At 42.9% G+C, this 23,303-nt stretch overlaps 1 protein-coding gene across 3 annotated transcripts in view; it reads left to right on the top strand.

The window, feature by feature from the left end:
* The window catches only part of reep6 (receptor accessory protein 6), a 92,793-nt gene that overhangs the window by 7,002 nt on the left and 62,488 nt on the right, over positions 1 to 23,303 (top strand). The window lies entirely within an intron of this gene.

Raw genomic sequence — 23,303 nt, 5'->3', positions numbered from 1 at the left:
CATGAAGGCGCAGACGATGGAGATGAGAACAGGTTTAAGTGTAATGCCTACGGAAAAGCAAAATAACGCGAACGTTCTCCAAGTGAAATCATATGTTTTGAGGGTGGACGCGGCTAAGCCCTTCCTCATAAGAAACCTGGCGGATTTGAGGTGCCTTGCTAGGAGGCTTCTATTTAGAAGAGAGAGAGGAGATGCAGGGGAGGAATCCTGACGGGTTGAGCGCTGGCTCCTGGGCAGAGGTTCCGGAACGTCTGGAAGTGGAAGCGAGAGAGAGAATCAGCCACTGAGTTAAGGTGGCCGGGAACGTGACGAGCGGAGATGAGGAAGTTGTGGGTGATGGAAGACCACGTGATGCTTCGCATGAACGGCATGATGTTGCGGCACGGGGAGCGCGCTTTATTAATAATCCGGACCACTGATTGGTTGTCACAGAGTACTGAGATCCGCTTCCGGGGCCAGAGGTGACCCCACACGTGGCAGGCAACAGCGATCGGAAAGATCTCATGCAGAGCGGAGGAAGAGGCATGGCTGGGGAATGACGGAGGTCACGAGCCTGCGAACCACTCTCCCTGAAAGAAACGCCCAAAACCCACGGATGGGGCAGCGTCCGTGAAGAATCTCATGGAGTCGGAGGAGTACACGAGGTCGTCGTAGAAGAAGATGACGCCATTCCAGTGTGCGAGCAGGAGGGACCAAAACCGCAGGTCTGAGTGGCAGCCTTCATCTAGAAAGACGTGGTCATGGAGGTTTTCTGCAGCCGACGCTGTATCCAGGAGCCGGGAAATAAAAGAGCGCCCCTGAGGGATGATAGGCATGGCGAAGTTGAGGTTCCGGAGCAGGGAGAGCAGCTGCTGCTTGGTGATAACTTGTTTCTCGCAGAAGGCTTTTGAGATGTCGCGAATGCGCTGCAGTTTGTCCGTGGGGAGAGACGCTTCCATGTCTACAGAGTCGAGTGTAATGCCCAAAAACTCCAGGCGTGTGGTGGGCCCTAGCGTTTTCTCTTCTGAGAGGGGAACACCTAACTCCTGAAAGCATAGTTTGAGTTTTGCTAGAGAGTCGCCTGAGTTGTCCCGAGGGGGATCTATGAGGAGGAAATCGTCCAATAAGTGAAGGACGGAGGGGATTCTGACGATGTTCAGGAGGATCCAGCAGAGGGCTTCGGAAAAAGAATTAAAGATACAAGAGCTACTTCTGCACCCGAAGGTTGAACGGACAGCGAAGTAGAATTTGGACTCCCACCTGATACCGAACATGTGCCACTGAGATGGGTGAATGGGAATTATTTTGAACGCGTCGGTGATGTCTGCTTTGGAGAGCCACGCTCCTTGCCCTGCGAATTTGATGAGCTTGATGGCATTATCGACTGAAGCGTAATGAAGTGAAAAATACTCTGGGGAATAAGGCTATTGATGCTGCAGAACGGCCCAGCGCGAGGAGCGGACAGATCGAAAATGAGCCTTTTCTTCTCGGAGTATTTGCGTGTAGCGACCCCTATTGGGCTTGTCCGGAACACTGGGAACGGAGAGGAATGGAAAGGACCGATTAAATATCCTTTGTTGAGCTCTTTTTTTAATGAGCTGAGAGACTATAGTGGGTTCTTTGGGGCGGCTGACTGCAAGGTTTTTAGCCACTAAAGTCACTGAGGGGGGGAGAAAGGACCCCTACCCTGAACCCTTGAGAGAGCCCTGACAAAAGATAATCAACGTACACGGGATTTGGGTGAGTCGAAAGCGCAGCTGCTAAGTGTGTGGTGTTAATGGGAGTCGAGGGGTGATGTTTTAAAAGGTTTTTCCAGCACGTTGATTCTGGCGCGGGAAAGGGGGCCGGCGCCTGGGGCAAACTGAACTCGGGTGAGCATCCCTGCAGGTACTGCAAATGTGAAGAAAAGTACAATAAGGGTAAGAACACACGTTCTCATTAAAAGAAACGCAAATCTTAGTGTCCCTTTGCTTAATCACCTGACGGTTTGGTTTATTGTTCCCGGAATACTGCGTGGGGAAAATGCTAGACCCGGAGAGAGGCACTGAAGGGCAGAGCGGAGAGGTGTGGCCCTGCGCTCCGCAGCTAATGCACGAGACGACTTGTTGCCCGCCGGTAGCCATTACGAGCAGCTCGGTATCCAGCACGGACCAGTCCAGGCGGATGTTACAATGAGCTAAGTGTAGCGCTGCTTTGCTAGAGAAGCTTTTGTGGTATTGATAGAACACTGATTTCCCGTATTTGATGTGAGTGCCAATCATGGCCAGATAAGCATCTAACTCCACTCTCCTTCCAGGGTAAACTGCGCAGAGGACATCGCGGAAGATGCTAAAAGCTACCAGAAATTGCCCTATAGAAAGGTCTTTGAGGAGCCGGGGGTCTGCAGATTTAAATACCGCGGTAATGCTTTCTCCCGTGGCGATGGCTTTGTCGCACTCTGGAGAAGGCAGAATAAGGCTAACCAAATTAATGTCTTTCCCGTCGAGGATTTTTGCTCTGAGCCGTGAGGAGATGTTAGCGGCTTGGGGAATGTAGGGCCTACCTGAGGGAGGAGCCGGGAGGGCAGAAGCCAGAGAGTGAGAAGGAACTACCATGCCAAATGCAAAATCCTGACCCGGCGGGGCCGCCGAAGAGGTTGAGGCTCCGGCCTGGCCTCTCTCCATGGACTGAAGGCGAGCGTCGATTAGCAGCATAGAACTTGCCAGAGATTGCAGTGTGTTGGCTAGGCTACCATCGAAGAGGGGCTGAGTGCCGGAGCTCCCGGGCTGAGCGGCGCTGGGCGGCGCTGGGCTGCTGAGCGGTGCTGCTGAGCGGCGCTGGAGTGAGCCTGAGGAGTGGAGGATGTATTGGCCGAGCGAGCTCCTGGAGGACTCGCTTTTTTAGACCTTTTGCCCCCTGCTGCCGCGAGAGCGCCCTTGCCCTCTTCCGGGGGGGCTGGCTGGAGCTGCTGGCCTGGGCTGGGAGACCGCACCGGAGGCTTGGTCCGACAGCTCACAGAGCTGGGAAAGCAGGAGATCTGGGGCTGGGGTGATGCCCCGCTTCCGGAGATGGGCGACGAGGAATTCTGCCTCTGCTGTGCGAGAGCCGCTGCGGGCGCTCAGACGAGAACTGAGGCGACGGTGACTTGAGGAGTTTGACGCTTCCTCTGGAAGTGCATCGGAAACGGGATCGAGATCCCAGGTTCTCTGAAGAGTCTGAATTAGACATGTTTGAGGTTTTCGTATCAAGTGTTTAGGCGTAAGAGGAGTGTAAGCTACTAACTTGCGCGTTGACACCTGGAAGACAGCTGATAGAAAAGGGGAGAGCATATATAGAGGGATTAACAGGTGCGATAATTAGGCTTGTGAATGGAGGGAAGTGATAGGTTAGCTAAGGAGTGGCGCTCCTATCATCTAGTGAAGGGAGCGAGTATTGCCATGACGTGCAATACGGAGTGATAGGTCTTCCTGCCTGAACTTGCGCTAAGCTTCATATAGATCTTGAATTTTCTGTACCCCCTTATCTGACCAAATCTTAAACCCATTATCAGCTCAGCCTGGAATGAAGTCATAATTTCCCCTAATTGGACTAAAACGTGAGAGAGAGAGAGAGAGAGAGAGAGAGAGAGAGAGAGAGAGAGAGAGAGAGAGAGAGAGAGAGAGAGGTTCGCCCAAGTACTTCCTTACTTCATGCCAGACTCTGATCATATTCCTAGTAATAGGGTTAGTGTTTTTTTTTCTTCAAGTTTCTTCACATTAGCTGAGTACAAATACATGGGAAGAGGTAACTCTAAAAGTTGGGTCTCCATCTCTCTCCAGACCGGGGGGTTGTCGTTTGTAAAATAAAACATAATAGTCCTTAACTGAGTTGCCCAGTAGCACCAGAGAGGATTAGGACACACAAGGCCCCCTCTATCAAAGGGCATACACAGGAAGGCCAAGCGCAGGCGGGCTCATTTGTTGTTCCACAGAAAAGTAACTTAACTTTGAAAATAAGTTTGGAGGAGGAGGCAGGGGGATGTTTTGGAATAGATACAGCAACTTGGGGAGTATGTTCATTTTTAATATATTAATTATGTTACAAACTCAGAAACTCAGGGTATGCACGACCCAGGAGACAAAGGTAAAGTATTAGTAAGATACTTTATTTTCCAAATATGAACAGGAAAAGCACAATCTAATCTCTAGATGAGATGAAAAAATGAATACAAAAGAAAATCGCTCACGTAGTGAGGAACAAAAAGGTCCCGTTAACAATGAGAGCATAGGCATGCTGGAGAGCATAGATCTGTCTGAGGCATAAGACAAGACGAACTGACGAAGCACACATGGGAGACTGGGGAATGTAAGCACAGGATAACAAGACACAGGTGGGAACAACCAGGGGCGGGCTGGTGCTGATCAGAGCGGGAGACACACAAAAGGTAGATGATCAGGGAGCCTGGCATGACAGGTAAATGGTGAGTGACAAAACAACACAGGAAGTGGAATACAATACAACCATAAAACAACATAAAAATGTTTCTATCACTTCTAATAACACTGGAATTGATCTCTGCAAGTCCCTGAGAAACACGATGACGTCATCGGCATATAAAGCTAAACGGTGGTCCGTTTGACCTATAGTTATACCAGAGATCTGTGGATGAGACCGAATAGCTATGGCCAGCGGTTCTATTGCCATTATAAACAGAAGTGGTGATAGGACACCCCTGACGGCATCCCTTGTGAATCTTAATTGGTTTTGAGGTTGTATTATTTGTAAGTATTTCTGCCACAGGGTCGGTGTATAACAATTTAACCCATTTACAAAAATGGTTACCACATCCAAAGCGTTTGAGGATATCAAAAAGATATGGCCATTCGATCCTATCGAATGCCTTCTCGGCATCCAACGACAAGAGAGCAGTATCTCCCACAAGGAAAGAAAGTATATGAACATATATGCCAATATATTGCAAATATATGCAGAATATATGTTGCATATATGTCATATTCAGGTTCATATATGTTCATATATGTGCATATATGTGGATTAATAGAAGATATATGTGTCATATAGCTCATATATTTCCACATATATGCCAAAGTCAGGTTCATATATTTGCATATATCTCCTACATAATGCCTCATATATAGCTCATATATCTGTCTTTTTGCATATATGTCATACAGAATGCCTACATATATATAGGTCTTTGCAAGGTAATGTGGTAATGTGCATATTATTCCAAAGTTCTATATAACTACATGAATTAATCATTGTACTTATTTCCATTCAATGCAGATTGAGGTTTGCGGATTGCCCAAGACAATTCAATGTATAAAGACAATATTGTTTGATTACGGTATGTTTTATTGTATGAAGCAACATTTTTAGTTTCAGCCACTGACATTAATCACATTCACTAAAAGGTAGTATTACATGTACTGTACCAAATGAAATGTTTTAAATCCTATGTAATTTATAATACCCTTAAATGAACAGTATAAACACATTGCTCCAAGGTCATTATAGCCAACTGAAACTAACAAAATAAAACTAAAATAAAAAGACAAACAGATTAGTTAACTGAAACATGGCTGCATGTACAAAAACGAAAAAAACAAACATCATGGAGAAAATGTCCTATTTGGTACGGATAACACTTTGGGGGGAGATCTAGTTTCCATTTTCTTTTTTGCAACCCATTAAAACCAGGAAAGCATCTTTGTCATTTTCAGCCATATTTTATACTTTATCTATTCAAAAATAGCAGATATGCAAGCTCATATCGCATCACTTCATGCCGCGCTATTAACTAAAATCTTTGGTTCTGGGGATCCCTGGAACAAAATGTTTTGAGATGGGGTCGGTGGCCAAATATATACAACTGTGGGGGTCCTTGACATTGAAACATTTGAGAACCACTGATATAGCAACAGCTTTTTTTCAGAAAACTTAGGATTTAAAGACATTTGTAGAATGGGCCTCGGGGCTTAATGGGTTAAAATTGTATGATGTTTACACAATACTTTTCCCTGAACATTTTGAATCTCACCCCAACAAACATACTGTATTATATCAAATAAAACACAAACATGTAAAATAATTGAGCAAATTTAAGCAAAGTCAAAACAAAACAAAATGCAAACATTTTGAACTATGATAACCATACTTAGTTCTCTTAGATTTTCTTTTTCAAATAAGAAAAAAAGATTTGTTAAACCCCCATGCCTGTCTATTGGAGCATTTCACTGTGGTTAATGAATGTGAAGACAACATCTACCTTAATCTTCTCAGTTTTAATGAACAAACACTTGGCTTTTATCTGTGATGCCTGAACAGCAGATAAATGTCCCAGCAGTTTTCCCACAGGGATGGAATAACCAGGGTTCTTACATTTACCATAAATGTCATGTTTCTCTTTTTTGTAGTACTGCCCTATTGCATAACATGTATCCCCCTGCCCTCGATCACAGACAATGAACGTCTTCACAGAGAAAATACTTTCCTCACCGTCATGGAGCACGACAGTATATGCATTCTACGCAAAGCACGTGTGTAGTTTTGTGAATGAATCATTTCACCGTTCACAACAACTCTGCTAAAATACCTTACAGGGACTCTACGTGCCTTACAGGGACTCTACGTGCCTTACAGGGACTCTACGTGCCTTACAGGGACCCTACGTGCAACATGACGGATGCTATTCAAGGCCAGAAAATCATTCTTTTTGATCGTACTTATGTTTGGCCCACCGAGAGAGGTAACACCATGAGAGCGATTCACTTCTTGCATTTTTTTTTTCTCACCCGAAAAAGACTCGAAGAGAGCCAAGCACTCATCAGAGGACCCTCCATGGCTTTTTTGGCAAATGATGGCGATGCCACCTGAAGCCAAACAGCTTTTATTATTTGCTGAGAAACACTCTGACTGCTCTTTATCATGTCTAACATGACCCCATTGTATGACTCAAACACACATGCAGACTGTGCCCAGAGGGGACCCCACTTCCTCACATCCTGGGCAGATGAAGGCACAAGTGTGCATTGAAAGTTACATTACTGGTCCCATAAAGGAGCTTCATTTCTTTGACAAACTCAATTAGCAACTTCTCAGATTCAGATACATGCAGCGCTGTTGTATCCTCACTAAGCAGAAGAGAGACCCCCTTAACCAACTTGAACCAGTGCTTAAGGTATTTCTCAGGTAAGACTCCCTTCAATGTTGGTACACTGTAATAAAACAACCACATGGACCACTCATGTGCTTTCCAGAATGTTCTCTCTGTAAGTGAGCGGGGAACACGGGAAACATCTACCTGTCCTATTGAGCGTCCGAGGTACCAAGGAAATTGAAAGTTTTCCGAATGAAACCACAGTGTGGTTAGGCTTCTAGTTAGGGGAGACAAGATCAAATACTAGGCCCTTTCACTCCATGTGTGGGCTTTCCCAAGAGAGCCTGTTCTACCAAACCCTCGGTTTGAGAGGGGTTCCTCAACTCTGCACCTCCATAGGGATATGCCCTTATACGCCCCCTGCGTTTCAACACAGCAGTCCCTTTCTGCATTCAAAAAGAGCATCTAAACTCTCCATTCAATTGCTTAAAGTTCTGAACAAGTGGTCGAGCAACTGAATCTGCCACCAAGAAAAGAGCAAGTACTTTACTTGAGACCACTTTCCCACTATCACTTTTCCATGCAAGACCATTTTCATAGAAATCAATGCATTCATCGACAAATGGTTTCATGTAAGTATTCATATTGGGTTTGTTTGGACCCAACCACAGCCCACAGACCATCACATGTTTTCCACGAAGATGTACTGGCAGTTCATTTATAGTACAAAGAATTGGCCACAAGCTGCTATTAGTTGATTTGTGCACCGGCACGCCATCATGTTGTCTGGTGAAGCAAGCGGTGATAGTTTTTTATATGATGGATGGAGAGGTCCTTCTCCTCAAACCGCTGTGCTAAATGTTTCCCTAAGTGATGGTCCTGTAGCAGTTTTCGTATTTGACTTTTTAGATATAAAAAGCATTGATCTTTTTGTGCATCTACTTTTGAGATGACCTGGTCACAGACTGGGCACTTGACGGTGTCAGGAGATTCCTCCATGCTCAGGTTGCAGATGTTGCACACATAGTGTACTTCCAATACGTCTTTAACTGTATCAACGGACTTGTAGAACATGTACTTGGACCCACTAACTGAAGGACCACCACTAAAGTTAATACGTTTCTAACGTCCTCTAAAGCTCTGTGTGTTATTCCATGTTTGAGTTGTAATGCCAGAAGCAGTAATTCCACTTGCTTCTTCGATGGGATCTGGTCTGATGTCGGACTGTCCTGTAGCCGTCCCTCTACCGGCTCCTCAGGTGGAGAGCTTGGGACAGGTGGTTGGTTCATCCGTGAATTTGAAACAGTGGATTAGCAATCTCAGTGCAAGACTGCATCAAACAAATGTACTCTTCCGGATGGTAGGCAACCACCTGGATTAAAGCAATAGGACACTTGGTAGATGTTTGGGCTGTGTAATTAATTTGAGATAACGTAACTAGTAAGCTGGTGATTGCTCCATTGCTTATAAATAACTAAAATAGCTACTCATTGAATTCCATTGTTCGGCCAAACAGCTCTGAGCCATCCTTTTAGCACATAAACGAACGCAAACAAAGCACATTTTCACAATATATCACATCACGAAACCCTGTGGTGCCTTTTTTAATTACCATCTTTTCAAATATCAACCTAATGTTTATTTTATAATTTGCTGTCGAGAAAGGAAGACGAACCAGGCTGGCAACACGGATCCGGCTTTTAAAATATCAATAGGAAGTTTGCATTTTTTTCCTTTAAAAAAACCTTTTTTGTGAAGGTATTCATATTAAGAATCAGCTTTAAAAGAGACTTTTAGAACTGTTTCGCCCTACAATGAAGTCAATAGGTGCCATTGCTGGATTATTAGTTTCTAAGTGCACAAAATATGTCTCAACAGTTTGACTAGTACATCACAAGGTTCCTATTGCTTAAACCTTAAATCAAAACTAATGTCTAAATAGTCATATCCTTCTACCAAATCACAGACTAGATTAAGATTCCTGGTCTGGCCCATGGTTTAATAATTGACTTTGAATGGGGATGACGTCACTTTGCCTCGCTTTTCGCCGAACTGCATTGTGGGGGAGCGAAGCGAAGATTTCCAGGATTTCCAGGATTCAAAAGTTGAGCAATGTTCAACTTTTGAAGCTGAGCTGGAAGCGTCAGCCAATCAAACACGTTTATGCAAATCTGACAGTAGAAGCGCTAGCCAATCAAACCGCGTGTAAGCAGGGAGAACCAGACTGCAGTTCATTTCCTCATATTCCAAACGAGAAGTTACGGTAGCAAATCACCCGGTTCTTTACGACCAGAACTATTAACGGGATACAAACCGGAGGAACCAGGCATGGAGGGAGGTGGCAGAGACAGTGGGTGAAACTGGTAGGTTTTCGCCTGTTTGGGGAGTTTATATATATATATATATATATATTGCTCGCATAAAATCCCCGGGGTTTTTTGCTTTGTATGTCGGGGGCGGGAGATTCATGTGATTGGTTGTTGGTCGCATTGCTCGCAAAAAATCCCCAAGCTGTCAGACACGCCCAGCTCCAAGATGTTCAAGATTTTTGAAAAGCTGCTATGTGGACGTACCGTTAGACATTTGAATATTTTAGCCATTTTTTGCAACTTACTCTGTCATTCGAAGCAGTACAGGCCTCAGCATCTCGATCGTTCGAAGCAGTATAGGCGGCGGCCTGGGCATCTCTGTAGTTCAAAGCAGTATAGGTGTAGGCCTCAGCATCTCTGTCGCCCACACCTGTGGTCAAATGCCTAACATCAGAGCAAATAGTTTGTTCATTCCCATTCAAGAATACAGACTGCATGTTTATCCATGTGTTGGCAACTTACTGTGCTGTTGAAGCAGTAGAGGCCTCAGCTTCGCCATTGCCCACATCTTCAGTGAAATGCCTGAGATTAGAGAAAATTGTTTGGTCAGCCTCATTCTAGGATTAGCCTTTGTAGTGTGTGTGTGTGTGTGTGTGTGTGTGTGTGTGTGTGTGTGTGTGTGTGTGTGTGTGTGTGTGTGTGTGTGTGTGTGTGTGTGTGTGTGTGTGTGTGTGTGTGTGTGTGTGTGTGTGTGTGTGTGTGTGTGTGTGTGTGTGTGTGTGTGTGTGTGTGGACTAGTATTACTATACTTGTGGGGACCTACATCTGTTTACATAGTCACGTGTGGGGACTAAAATTGGTAAAGATAAATAATTATCTTCCCCAATTATTATGGGGACAAATTGGAGGTCCCCATGAGGGGAATCATTAATTTTAGGGTGAAGACTTGGTTAGGTTTAGGGTAAGGGTAAGGTTAAGGTTAAGGTTAAGGGTAAGGGTTAGGGTTAGGCATGTGTTGGTTATGGTTAAGGTTAGGATAAGTCTCCAGGAAATGCATGTAAGTCAATGTAATGTCCCCTGAAGTGATGTATACATGGTATGTATGTGTGTGTGTGTGTGTGTGTGTGTGTGTGTGTGTGTGTGTGTGTGTGTGTGTGTGTGTGTGTGTGTGTGTGTGTGTGTGTGTGTGTGTGTGTGTGTGTGTGTGTGTGTGTGTGTGTGTGTGTGTGTGTAAACCTATACATAACATGTAAAGGTGCTTAAAAGGTGTTTAAAATGTATTAATTTTATTTAAAAAATGAAATGGTCAATACTTTTCATTGGTTACAAATGTATAAAACCCACAGACAGACGAACCCACTTATAGCCTGGCATCCCTTTTTTGAGTTAGTAATTATAGCCTTAATTGTTTAAAATTATGGTCGATCAGATCAGCTATTTGTGCCATTATTGTCCATCGAATGTTTGCATATACAGGAATGCCAGGTTTCATGTGGTTCATTTATAAAGGGGGGGGATTATTACATATGTTTATAGGTTTCTGCCAGTGGTGTAAAGTAACTAAGTATTGTACTTAAAGGGATAGTGGAAATTGAACCCCAAATAGTTTCGTTTTAACTTATATACAAGCATAATTACGTACCAAAACAATCACACCTGATTAAAAAAATATAATAATTGCCTTACGCATGTTAGAAGCACTTTATTGCAGCTTCCCCGAACTTTTTTAGAAACGAAATTATCGATTCAGCCAAACCGGAAGTGAGGAAAACTCAGGAAGACGAAACGATAACAAACAATGGCGTCTATGCAGAATGAACGTGGAAGGGCAAATATACCAGACAAAGAAGAAGGATTGTATGAGGTATCCAGTGATGATAGCGAGTCAGAAACATCCTCTCGGCTTTCCTACGAAAATGTAGTTTTAGGAACTGAATCTGAATCCGGTTCAGTAAGCGACGATGGTGATAATATTGAGCCAGACGATGGAACATTACGTCCTTATTTGTTCGAGCCCGAGCCCGAGGTGATGGAGTTAGTTCACGGCATGGGCAATGGCGAGGATGACCAGGACCAGGCGCCATATGATGCACCCCTACGCACACATAATCTTGACTGGTAGGTCCCTAAGCATAGCTCACGCTAGGCGCTATATTATATATTGCAAAAGTTGGCATGCATGTACTGTAGGCCTATGGCTATGCCCGAGGATGACTGCATGCAGGGTACATTTCATAACATACCAGGGTCATGTTCACATAAATTATCTTGTCACATTTATTATTGTATATGTAACAGCCTTATGGGCATTAATACATGAATACATTGAAATGAATTGTATACTAGCATGATATACAGCTAGAGCCAATCGGTCTTTTGACTTAGTAGGGTCCTAATCCTAGGCTAGCCAGGCTGCCTGTCAAGTGTAGGCTGTACTCACAGTACTGTTAGTCTATCATGTCTATATGATGACTGTAGTGTACACATTCGACACTGTGTACCGGATTATCGGATGACGAGGCCTCCGGTCGCCTAATCGACAGGCAATAAATGGCGTTGTAGACAATGGTACAGGCTAATGATGCATTAAATCAGCCAGAAAACATAATAAAATACTCACTTCTTATGTATTCCACTTTCAATTTGAGCTAGAGACAGAGGAATCTCGAAACAATCGTCAGTAAAATGACGGGAGCACACGACTGCCGAAGTACTCGTCAGCTTCGGCTCCGTGAAGTTTGCCCGTGTTATCTGAACAAATTTCAAACACTGACGACGAATGGCTGGGTTTCTTGGAAACGCATGCGTCGAAACGCCATTCTCTGCATTTGCTGTCGCACTACAGCCATACAAAACACATCTATTCACCATAATAAAGGTCGGCTATTCACATGAAAATTCTATTGAATGTCCGCCATTGTTTGTGCCCGTCTTCCTTTGTTTTCGTCATCACCTGAAGATTCCCGACGATTCCCGAAGTATTTAGTTTCATTGAGAGGGCGTGGTCGGGAGCAGTAAAATTGAAAATAAAATGAAACTAGGCGCATGAAATTTGAAAAAATTGTTTATTATGCTTATTTTTAATAGAAAATACATAAGTTAAACCCAAAATTCGTGGATTTCCACTATCCCTTTAAGTACAATTTATATAATTATAGGTACTTTTTTACTTTGCTGGAGTATTTCCAATTTTCAGTATTTTTACTTCTACTCCACTACATCTCAGAGGCGAATATTGTACTTTTACCACTTCAGGCTTATAAACGTTTTGGCCATATGAAAATAGCAGATCTACAAGCTCACAATGCATCGCGAGTACTTTCTACTTGGCATTTTAAGTTAAAACAAAAATTGTACCAATACTTTGGTACTTTTACTCAAGTAAATAATCGGACTATTACTTGTAACAGAGTACGGGCCCCGCGCCACGAGGGGGTAAAAGGGGGCATTGCCCCCTCAGTTGTATTCTTTGCCCCCTCACTTTGAGCATCATTCATCCATCAAAAAGTACAATAAATGTCACAATTATTAAATAATAATTTTAAATAATTATCTTCCCCAACACACGTTACTACGTTTAGATCAGATATGTGGGCAGGCAGTCAAGCAAGCCTCCACCCCAAGTGAGCTTGTAGTCTTTATGTTAGCGTGTGTGCTTAGATGTAAACAGAGTCGGATGGGTGACAAAAACTAACTTTTTCCGGGCAGAGTCCCCGTTTTCGGTGGCTAGTACCCGGTTGAAACTCCCGGAAATGTTCCCATTTTTTAACATGCGTTAAAAAAAATAGAGCAAGGTGAAATCAAATGTTATATGTCAGTAAAAACAGAGTAACAGTGTTGTGCCTGTTTGTAGCGTGAGCATATTTCTTCTTCTACTGCTACTTCTTCTTCTTTTTTCTTTAATGGCGAATCGCTTCCACTTGGAGCATATATCGCCACCTACTGTTGATTTATTAAATGTTTATATTAAATCCTTGTCCTCAGACCAGTGTTTTTGAGGAACTTGAAGATCAGCTTGTTTACTTCATTTCTTGATTTACTTTCGTATATTGACTTGAAATCGATGTCCTTGATGTTATGTTGTTCCAGTGTAGTTTTCAGAATGAGTCTTTGTTTGTTATAATCCGGGCAGCTAAAAAATACATTATGTAATTTTTCTCCCCAATTTTCGGCACCCCGATGGGTTGATGCGCCCTTAGCATTCGCCTATACTGCCTATGCCGGCCCGTTAAATGCGTTAAATATTTTAACGCAATTAATTAAAAAAATTAATTACCGCCGTTAACGCGATAATTTTGACAGCACTAATATATATTAGTGCTTTCAAAATTATCGCGTTAACGGCGGTAATTCATTTTTTGAATTAATTGCGTTAAAATATTTAACGCATTTAACGCATGTGCAGAATGGCCCGCCCCATACGTGCCACCAGTGGCAGGGCCAGGGTATGGCTGGGGTAGGCTACACCCATACCAAGAAATGGCTTAGCCCCACCATGAAAAATGATGTTAAAGTAAGCAAAATAAAGTCTGCCAACTCGCGCGGAGTAAATTGCACAGACAGCAGTTAGTAAGATTGATTTCAGTATCCACGGTTTTGAAAACTTTTGTCACGTAGTGATCGTCTTCTCAATAGAACATCTTTGATAATGTCTTCTGGCCAATCAGAATCAAGATAACGGCGTGGTGTTGTTGCAGGAAGTCCCGACGGAGAATACTTTTGCTGTAGTACAGGGGTGCACATAACTGGTACGCAGGTTATGTGCGTAATCTGAAATGCGTACCAGCACTTGTGTCACAAAGTGCATTTGCGTACCGACGTACTTGTGAAGCTTTTCCAGAAGGCGGTTAGATCACCGGACGACAGAGTCGGTCTCCGTGTGCACAGACAGGGCTGCTGTTAACGTTGGTCTGTACAACGGAATTTTGCCAAAACTACGCCAACTGGCTGCGGAGGGAGACTCCCCCCCCCCTTCACTGGAGAACTGCGCTAAAACAGCTGATCGCAACTTTCACACTCTGTGGTCACGAAATACTCCACTAGCCCCCCCTCCTCTGTCGACTTTCCTGAAGTACTCAAGACCCCACAGTTTGATGATTGATAGGTGTGTGGGCTATCTTTCATTTTGACACACAGAATAATCTTATAATAAACATAGATACTGTATGTTAAATGGATATATCCGCCTTCTTTCATTTATCTTTCCATTCCCACAACAATATACATAAATAAATGGCATATTTTGGACATAGTTCGAATGGTGATTAATCATGATTAATTAATTTTTAAGCTGTGATTAATCTGATTAAAATGTTTAATTGTTTGACAGCCCTAATATATATATATATATATATATATATATATATATACAGTGCAATAAGCTTCTTAGTGCAATAATAAGCTACAGGGACGTTAATCTAACTTCGGTAATATTAACTTTATTTAATACAACATTTACATCATACAGCCCATGTAGTATAATATTTTAAAAATGATGAATTACAGCAAACATGTGCAATATATCCATATGGTCCGTTGTTATTGTGCATCCATGGGTAAAGATAAACGCATGTAGTACTGAACACGTAACATGAACGTGCCGGGCGGCGCGGTCCTGTGGGTTAGATGCGCGTTCATAATGCAGAGGGAAATAACTCTCAGAATAACGTTATTAGCACATTTTTACAACTTGAGGAACGAATGTTTTTAATAAGTGATATACAAGTGTTCATACTGGGTTCATCTACAGGAAACAGCGTCTGAGGCAGACCCGGCGGCAGACATACGTCTCTGGGCGGGCATTTGATTTACCAGGGCGGGCCCACCACGACACTTACATTTCCCGGGAAATCTGAATTGTCAACCCGGGGGGGGGGGGGGGGGCTGTTAGACGCTCGAGATTTGTCAACGGGGGGGGGGGGGCTAGGGAGGCGCTCGTGAATGGTTGTTACGGAAACATAGGGGTTTTAAGTTGCCATAAGACTGTTGACGATCTTATTATAGGCTACATCCATTGGTTGGTTTTGTGGCACATTTGTAACGCTGTGCCAACTTGGGCAAGCACGCAGGCAAACTTGAGCGCACACAGGGTGGAGAGGTGGAGTGAGGTTGAGCAATGGAGAGAAAGGGAGAGAGAGAGAGATTGAGCGATCTGCTTGCGCACAGAGCAGTTTGTGAGAGAGCCGGCTTGAGAGGCAATTTCTCTTCAAAATATAATTGATTGCCAGCCTCCCTTGTCCCTGGCTGGCTTGCTAGCTCGTTGGTAACGTAACTGATGTCTTCTAATGTGCCTGCATCTGGCGCTGAGTTGCCATATTCCTTTCATGAACCACTTCCTGATATCCATTGTTGCAGATAAATATAAATGATAATAGCCAAACTAACCTAGCAAGAGTAAACTGACAGGCTGCTGTGACGCATCTCACTCAAAAACCCACACGACTCAACCCAGCGAAAAACCAGTCTTGCATGCAGCCTTTCATTCTGAATTTCATTCAGAATTTCATAGCAAAATTAAAAAATGATATTAAAATAATCTTTCAACATAGTTTAAAACAAAAATATATATTAGGACAAAGCCCTACAAATAACAACAATAAACATAATCAGTGGCGGCTCCAGAGTATTTTTGTTGGGTAATCTATGGTAGGGCTAACCCATACAGTGGTGGGGCTCAAGTCAGTATTTGCAATGTAATTAATATACACGCTCCCCTTGACAGTGAAACGCCACGCGTGAGGTTTAGTTTATTTCCCTGTCTCAATCCAAATTGAACTGTATGAAATAAAAAGGCACATTTGTCTTGTAGTAAATAAAAAGGGCGACCTGGAGCCAATCCTGCAATTTCCCCACAGGTGAAAGAGTTGACATGCTGAAAACCCAACCCCTGTCTGAGGGGATCGACATCGACATCGATTCTTGATTTCTATCAACACGTAATGTTGTATCGATGTATATAGAGATGTACTACAGCAAAAGTTTTCTCCGTCGGGACTTCCTGCAACAACACCACGCCATTATCTTGATTCTGATTGGCCAGAAGACATTATCAAAGATGTTCTATTAAGAAGACGATCACTACGTGACAAAAGTTTTCAAAACCGCTTCTAGTCTTCGGTATTTCCAGACAAGTGACTGCTGAAATCAATCTTACTAACTGCTGTCTGTGCAATTTACAATTGGCAGACTTTATTTTGCTTACTTTAACATCATTTTTCATGGTGGGGCTAAGCCATTTATTGGTATGGCTGTAGCCTACCCCAGTACCCTGGCGCAGCCACTGAACATAATAATAAAACAATTAAAAGGTTGTATTCAGCCCTGATTAAAACAGCGGGCCCAAATCCTGGATGGGCGGGCCCGGCGCCGGGTCCATGACGCCGGGTCTGGTCTGAGGGCTTCTTAATATGTAAACACCTATTAATGTGTCATACCCACTTAAGGGGAAGAAACTCAGCTATCAGACAATATTAACCATTTTTAGCAAAACAAAACATAAGGGTAATAACAAAGGCTCTGAATTAGCCCTGAGCGAAAAAATGCTAATACACTTAGCACAGAAATCACGTTAAAATACCCTTATTATCGTATCTGCACAAACAAGATATCGATTAGCAAACTGAGATTGCACAGATTCGACAGGTATTGGTATCATTACTGACCGATCCGAACTCGCGACATGAGAAGCTAACAAAGACATCACACCACGTAGCATTAGGTAGCCAACACGGCAATATGTCTTACCTTTGTTGTTTTCTGATCAAAAGTGTTCTTCAATGGCATTAAAACAATAAAAACGCTGCTGAAGCTTAATCCATACGTTAATCCAATGTGTCTGTGTCACTTTGAAATTATAAATAAAACTAGTTTTCAGTTTTCAGATGTCAGAGCTTGCTTTGGGCAAACTGCGTGCGCATAGCTCTAATTTCTCAATGGTAATGTGTGTGTGTGTGTAGGTGGAAATTCCCCTTCAATTCTATTGGCTCTAACGGTTCAAAAGAGATGTCAATCATCAAAAACGACCAATGGGTTCCAGAGAAACGGCAAATACGCCCATTTCCACCCAAATGACCCCAGAGGTGGGTTTCTTTTGCTAAACCACTCTAAAAAGGTCAAATGTCACTTGTTTTGCATCAATCTTGATACAAGGTACATATTATATGTTGTACTTTGGATTCCTAAAGCTTTTAGTCTAACATCCCATCATTCAAGGGTGGTTTTCACTATAAGTAATGGTTTATTTTTGGACGGACACTATAATTTACATTTTTCTTACTATGTTCAATCTGAATTTACTTTTAAAATAAAAAAATTCTATATTGATTCTGACTTTTCTACATCCAACTCACAGGTTTATCATTGCTTTGAGAAAAAAGATTATTAATTTACCCCTTTTAGAAGTGAAGGTATAGTCAGTTGCTCTGGGAATGTCATTATCGAGCCTGAGACCTGAAAAACAGGCTCGTCTGTTTTTCAGGTCTCTGAAAAGTCAGAATCAATGTAGATCTTTTTATTTTAAAGTAAATTCAGATTGAACATAGTAAAAAAATGTAAATTATAGTGTCTGTCCAAAAATAAACCATTACTTATAGTGAAAACCACCTTTGAATGATGGGATAGTAGACTTAGTCCAGCAAATATGTAAATAATTGTGCTTTTGATGATAAAAACATGAAATTTGGCACACTGTTAGAGCATGCCCTAAGGAAGATTTTTGGCTATAGGGCCATCGCAAATGTGTCCATTGGTTGTTATTTTACCAGTAGCTTGGGATCTAGACCACCTAGGATCTTGATTCTGGTGGCTAATCCTACATTTTCAAGGATGGGGAATGCATTGGTACTATTTAAAACATGCTAGAATGTAGCTAACTATATGTATCTGGTATTCAGGGAACAAAATACACAGTAAACCATTAACATATTTATTATGGTGAAGTAATACATATTACAGGTTTTCAACTAAATGCAGACTTAGTTCTGAAAACACAGTCCACCACAGTGGCAAAGGGCAGTGTACTGAATTGCTACCTTGACACATTTGCATTGTCCACTGCACCCCTTTTTGCATCCACAGCGGAGGAGTTCACGACAGGCCTGGGTCGCTTCTGGTAATGTGGTCCAGTAAACTTCCCATCCACCTGTGGCCTTCCTCTTCCACCCCTAGTCACCTGGGGATGGGAGTTCAGGGGCTGCAAACATCATCTGTCTCCAGCAGTGATCAGCTTGGAAGGCAGCTCTCTTTGTGTGCTGAATCAATGCTGCTTGTGTTGGGAGGAATCCTTCAATTGTTCTACCTTTCTGGGTGAAGAGCTGCCTGATTGACTGACTCCTGGATGCTAGTGCGGTCATACAGCAATACCATAAATCGCTCCAGAGGCTCCATCCAGTTGTGTACGGAGTCTGGGGTGGCAGCCAAGGCACAGAAGGCTCTAGTGACATCATCAAACGTCATCCATGTATCCCACGCCGTCTTCTTGCCCCTGCCACCAAAAGATGACACTGTCACATCCAGTAAATGCATGGAACATTGGTAAGGCTATGCATCGATCTGGACCTAGTGACCTCGCCATCTCATGAGTTGCTAAATGCCGAAAACTCTTCCCAGCTCCAAAGGCAACCCACAGCAGTGATGTTGAGGGATTGGGCTGCTGTGATTGCCAGTACTACCACATCCGTGTCAACTGTGCGTATTGACACCTTGCTATACCCTTCCCTCACAGCATCTCCTAGGTGCAGTAGGATGCAGGTATCAGCCATCTCATGTGTGCATGTTACAAGTACTGATTATTTGTTTGCCAGTGTTGAGGGCTGTCACACTGGTTGCCAGGAAGGAGAACAGTTCAGCCTTCTTGTCTTCAATGCGCAGAAGCTCTGGCCAGTTTCCAGGAATGACACTGGATGGCTCAACGCGTCTATGAACTCCCTTCCCTCTCTTGCTGCGTGTTTCAGCCTTCAGACTTTCGGGGAAATATTCATCCCACACGACATCGACTCTGCTGACATGCTCCAGCTGAGACAGGATGTATGATGAGAACGCTTTCTGTGCATAATAAAAAAACGTCGGCCCAAAGAGTAGTAGGCCCATCAAGGATGAAGCCTTAACTGTGGGGTGGGATGCGCTCTCTTGTAAAGAAATCAGGTCCTCCAAACAGCCCACCAAGTCTGACTTGGTACCAGTTCTGAGCTTGCCCATCTTTGACAATGATGATGGACATGCCTGGTTTTCAAGTTTATTATATTTCACATAATTAATCCCAAAACACTCATCCAGACTTCCATCACGCATCTCAGATACAATGTACAGCCTAGAGAACAGAGAACAGTCATTATTCAGAGATGAGAGCTGTTGTGGGACCTGGACTTCTCTCGGACTGGAGGCCGGCTGAATAGAGGGAGGTTTTTCCTTTTGATGGGGGAGGGGGATCTTTGATGGGCTTTGTCTGTTTGACCAGGCGCTCACTGACATACAGTGGAGGAAATAAGTATTTGATCCCTTGCAGATGTTGTAAGTTTGCCCACTTACAAATAAACAAACAGTCTATAATTGTAATGGTAGATTTAATTTATCAGAGCTGTGGCTGATGGGCCATTAGGTGTGTAAACAAAGAGAGTCACACACAGCTGATCACCTGAGAGCTGCCGTTTCATTCAGACTATTTAAAAAAAAAACGATCTGATTTTAACATTGCACAACAATGAACTCAATGTGTGATTGTTATAGCGGTAATATTAAATACTAATAATACAGTAAACTATTAACAATAGTATAATATTATAGCCCGTTTGCCCATGGTGAGGTGACGAGGCTTCTTTAAAAATAAACATATTTTTAGTGAATTACTGAGATTGGGTACATTAAATAACGTTTTAATGAAGTTGACTACAGTAAATTCATATTTGTCAGTGCTTTCATGTCAATTCGGCGAACATAAATATAAATGATCGTGAAGATGATTAAATTATGATTACAAATCGGTAGTGAGAGGTGCTGCATTTCCTCCCGTCGGATGTGATATAAAAACAAACCAATTTGTTTTTCAGTTGTAAACTCACGTGGATTAAACCACATTTATTAGTGCTTTCATGTCAATTCGGCGAACATATGATACATTAAATCAGTGCTTCTCAAAGTGTGGTTCGTGAGGCGCCCCCTAGTGGTCCGTGAGTATATTGGTAACATTTCACATTTGAAATAAATAAATACATTTAAGTTTTCCGCACTCTCGCGGGAATATCTCCGCAATGGAACGAGCTTAAGTTTAACTTTCTATTGCATGATAAAGCCCAGGGCAACACCTTCGTCACACATGTTGCCACTTGTTTGTACCATATTCAGGCGATTTATAATCTGTTCTAGAAAAACGATGTGTTTTGGGATATTTGTGGAGTTAGGTGGTCCGCGAGTGTTTTTTTATTGGTTAAGTGGTCCTTGGTATGAAAAAGTTTGAGAAACACTGCATTAAATGATCGTGAGGATGATGATTAAATTGTTTGTATGAGCCGGTCTGCATTTCCTGATGAAAAAACAAACCGATGGTTTTGTAGTTGTAGTACGCCAACATGGATTAAACAACATTATTTTGTTAAATAAAAATAGGTGATGTTTTGTAAATGATTACATGTCTCTTATTAAGCACAGAATATGATCCTATCCGTGACATATGGATCTTAACAAAGGTCCGCTATATCAGATACCTGTAGAGATCTATCAGCTGTTTATTTCACATGAGTTCCAGTGGCAGCTTTTTAATCACTGCTCCCCCTGGTGGATCCATGATCCATTGCAGCTGGTTTCATTATCATTTAATTTATTTATCAAGGGGGCGTATCACATATCGGTTTCCTTTCAGTGAGGGCCCACCCCGTGCCGATCACGGGCCCACATCGGTAGGGGCGCCCGAAATGAGGTGCTACATCTGTATCATGACAGGGCACCTACAGCCAAGTAACAATTAAACATGAATTAAGTCGGCATGGCGACCCACATTGAAAATGACTGAAACACAAAGTCCATCCTCCTGTCCTTTTGGATGAAGCACTTGATGGCGGGTCATGCAGCTGATCCTTTGCCACTCCAGTTTATCATTATAACTCAATCTTGAAAATGACTCGGTTAAACATTTCGCAGCGATGTCATCACTATCACTGACATGAGCCATCATGAATGCTAATCATAAATCTATCGATTTGATTTATGATTCGAAAATTATAAAAGTAGGGTAGACATGTGGATATTATCAGGCTGAACAAAACGTGCATTTATCTAACAGGTTCGTTTTCCACAGACCTTATTTGAGCTATTTTCCAAAACCCTATTATATGGAGAAATCCCATTGCTTTTTTGTTGAGGGAACCCATGCGCAGCTTACTTCCGGGTTTTATGACGTGTCACTGCACCTCTTTATACACATGCATAAACTTCACAGCGGGTGGAACTTGTCATAAAGTCCGCGAAAATAAAGCCCACCCATTTAGAGGGAAGATATGATTGGTCAATTGTACCGTAATTTGACATTACTCTCTCGTTGAATTACTATAGCAGGACCACCATTCAGCTCCTATCTTCACTGTAACTCGCAGAGACGAGCTTCTTTCATTTAACCCTTCACATTCAAACAGAAACTGAACAGGCAGATTCGAAGGATTTATTTCTTTGGAAATGTTATTTTATATACAATTAAATCAATTATGTTGGTAAAACTAATGACAAATATAACAAAACAAATATTTTTTTTTATGTTTTCAAATATAATATTTTGGAATATCTTAGGCCTAGAGGGCCCTGACGGCTCGCCACTGCTTAAACCCCTGGTTGCTAACCGTGCTAACTGGGCACATGTCTTTAGTTATGTAGAATGTGATGGCATCTGTTATATCTTTGTGTCTTTGTGAGCTGGTTAAGTAGGCCGTTGCTCTGTAAAGCGCGTCCTTAATTGATGACTGTGATGTGGTGGATGAAGTCGAGGGGGCACGCTCGTGAACTGTCAACAGGGGGGCGGGGGGAGCCTCGCTGCGGGGAAACTGTGGACCTCTGTCGCCTGGCAGCGCAACTGAAATGATGACGTATAAAAAAAGTGGCCCGGGCCGGCCGTCTGTGATTCTCCAGAACACACAGATAGCCAGTCCGCCCCTGCTGCACTGTACTTTTTTTTGTTCCACGTCGGACTCCTTAAACCCAAAGTATTTCCAAACAGCAGAATTTGTTTTACCTTTCTTGTTCACGAGTTGCTCTTGTTCTGCCAACTTCGCTTGCGCTGAACTCTCACAACTATTGTCACTCACAACCTGGACGAGAGGGCTTTTAGGGAGGGGCGAAAGCGCACACAGCAAAATAATCGTTTTATTTAGATTACGTTGTTTTCGTAATCGTTGCAAGCCAAAATCGTAATCAAGATTAAAATAATATTAATTGCACAGCCCTACATCGTAGCTGGATCTAATGATGAAGCTAAGTCTGCCAAATTCCATCTCCCAAAGATTCCTCCAGGTACGTTTCTATTGCTCCAGGTTTTCCCATGCTGTCCACTCGCCCTGCTCGGGTTGTGGGGCTGACTTTGAGCATCATTCTGCCTACACCCGCTGCCCCCCCAAGCCCCTTCTTGATTGTACAAATTGACTGTTTTCTCCAGCTTCTCAACTTTGGTGATGGGTAACCCGTAGAGTGTCACAGGCCACATCAGATGGGGGATCAATCAGAAATGTAAGCCCCACAGTTTTAACTTGCCACAGGGAGTATGGTCTTGTCTCTCCTCAGTTGGTCGCTCTCGTCGGAGTCTTTGAGTATTGCATTATGACATCACCCGAAGTTCTTGACTGGCATCTCCGACACCATTGGATTGGGTGTTGCGTTCATATGGGACCTCTGGTCTGTGATGTTGTTGATAATTTTCAGATCCAAAAGCATTGGCTAAGTCCAGGAAAAAGACATACAGGTCT

The sequence above is a fragment of the Pseudochaenichthys georgianus genome, chromosome 4, assembly GCF_902827115.2.
Source record: "Pseudochaenichthys georgianus chromosome 4, fPseGeo1.2, whole genome shotgun sequence".
NCBI lineage: Eukaryota > Metazoa > Chordata > Actinopteri > Perciformes > Channichthyidae > Pseudochaenichthys > Pseudochaenichthys georgianus.
The sequence above is the reverse complement of the archived record's forward strand: the minus strand, read 5'-3'. Positions and strand labels throughout refer to the sequence as shown.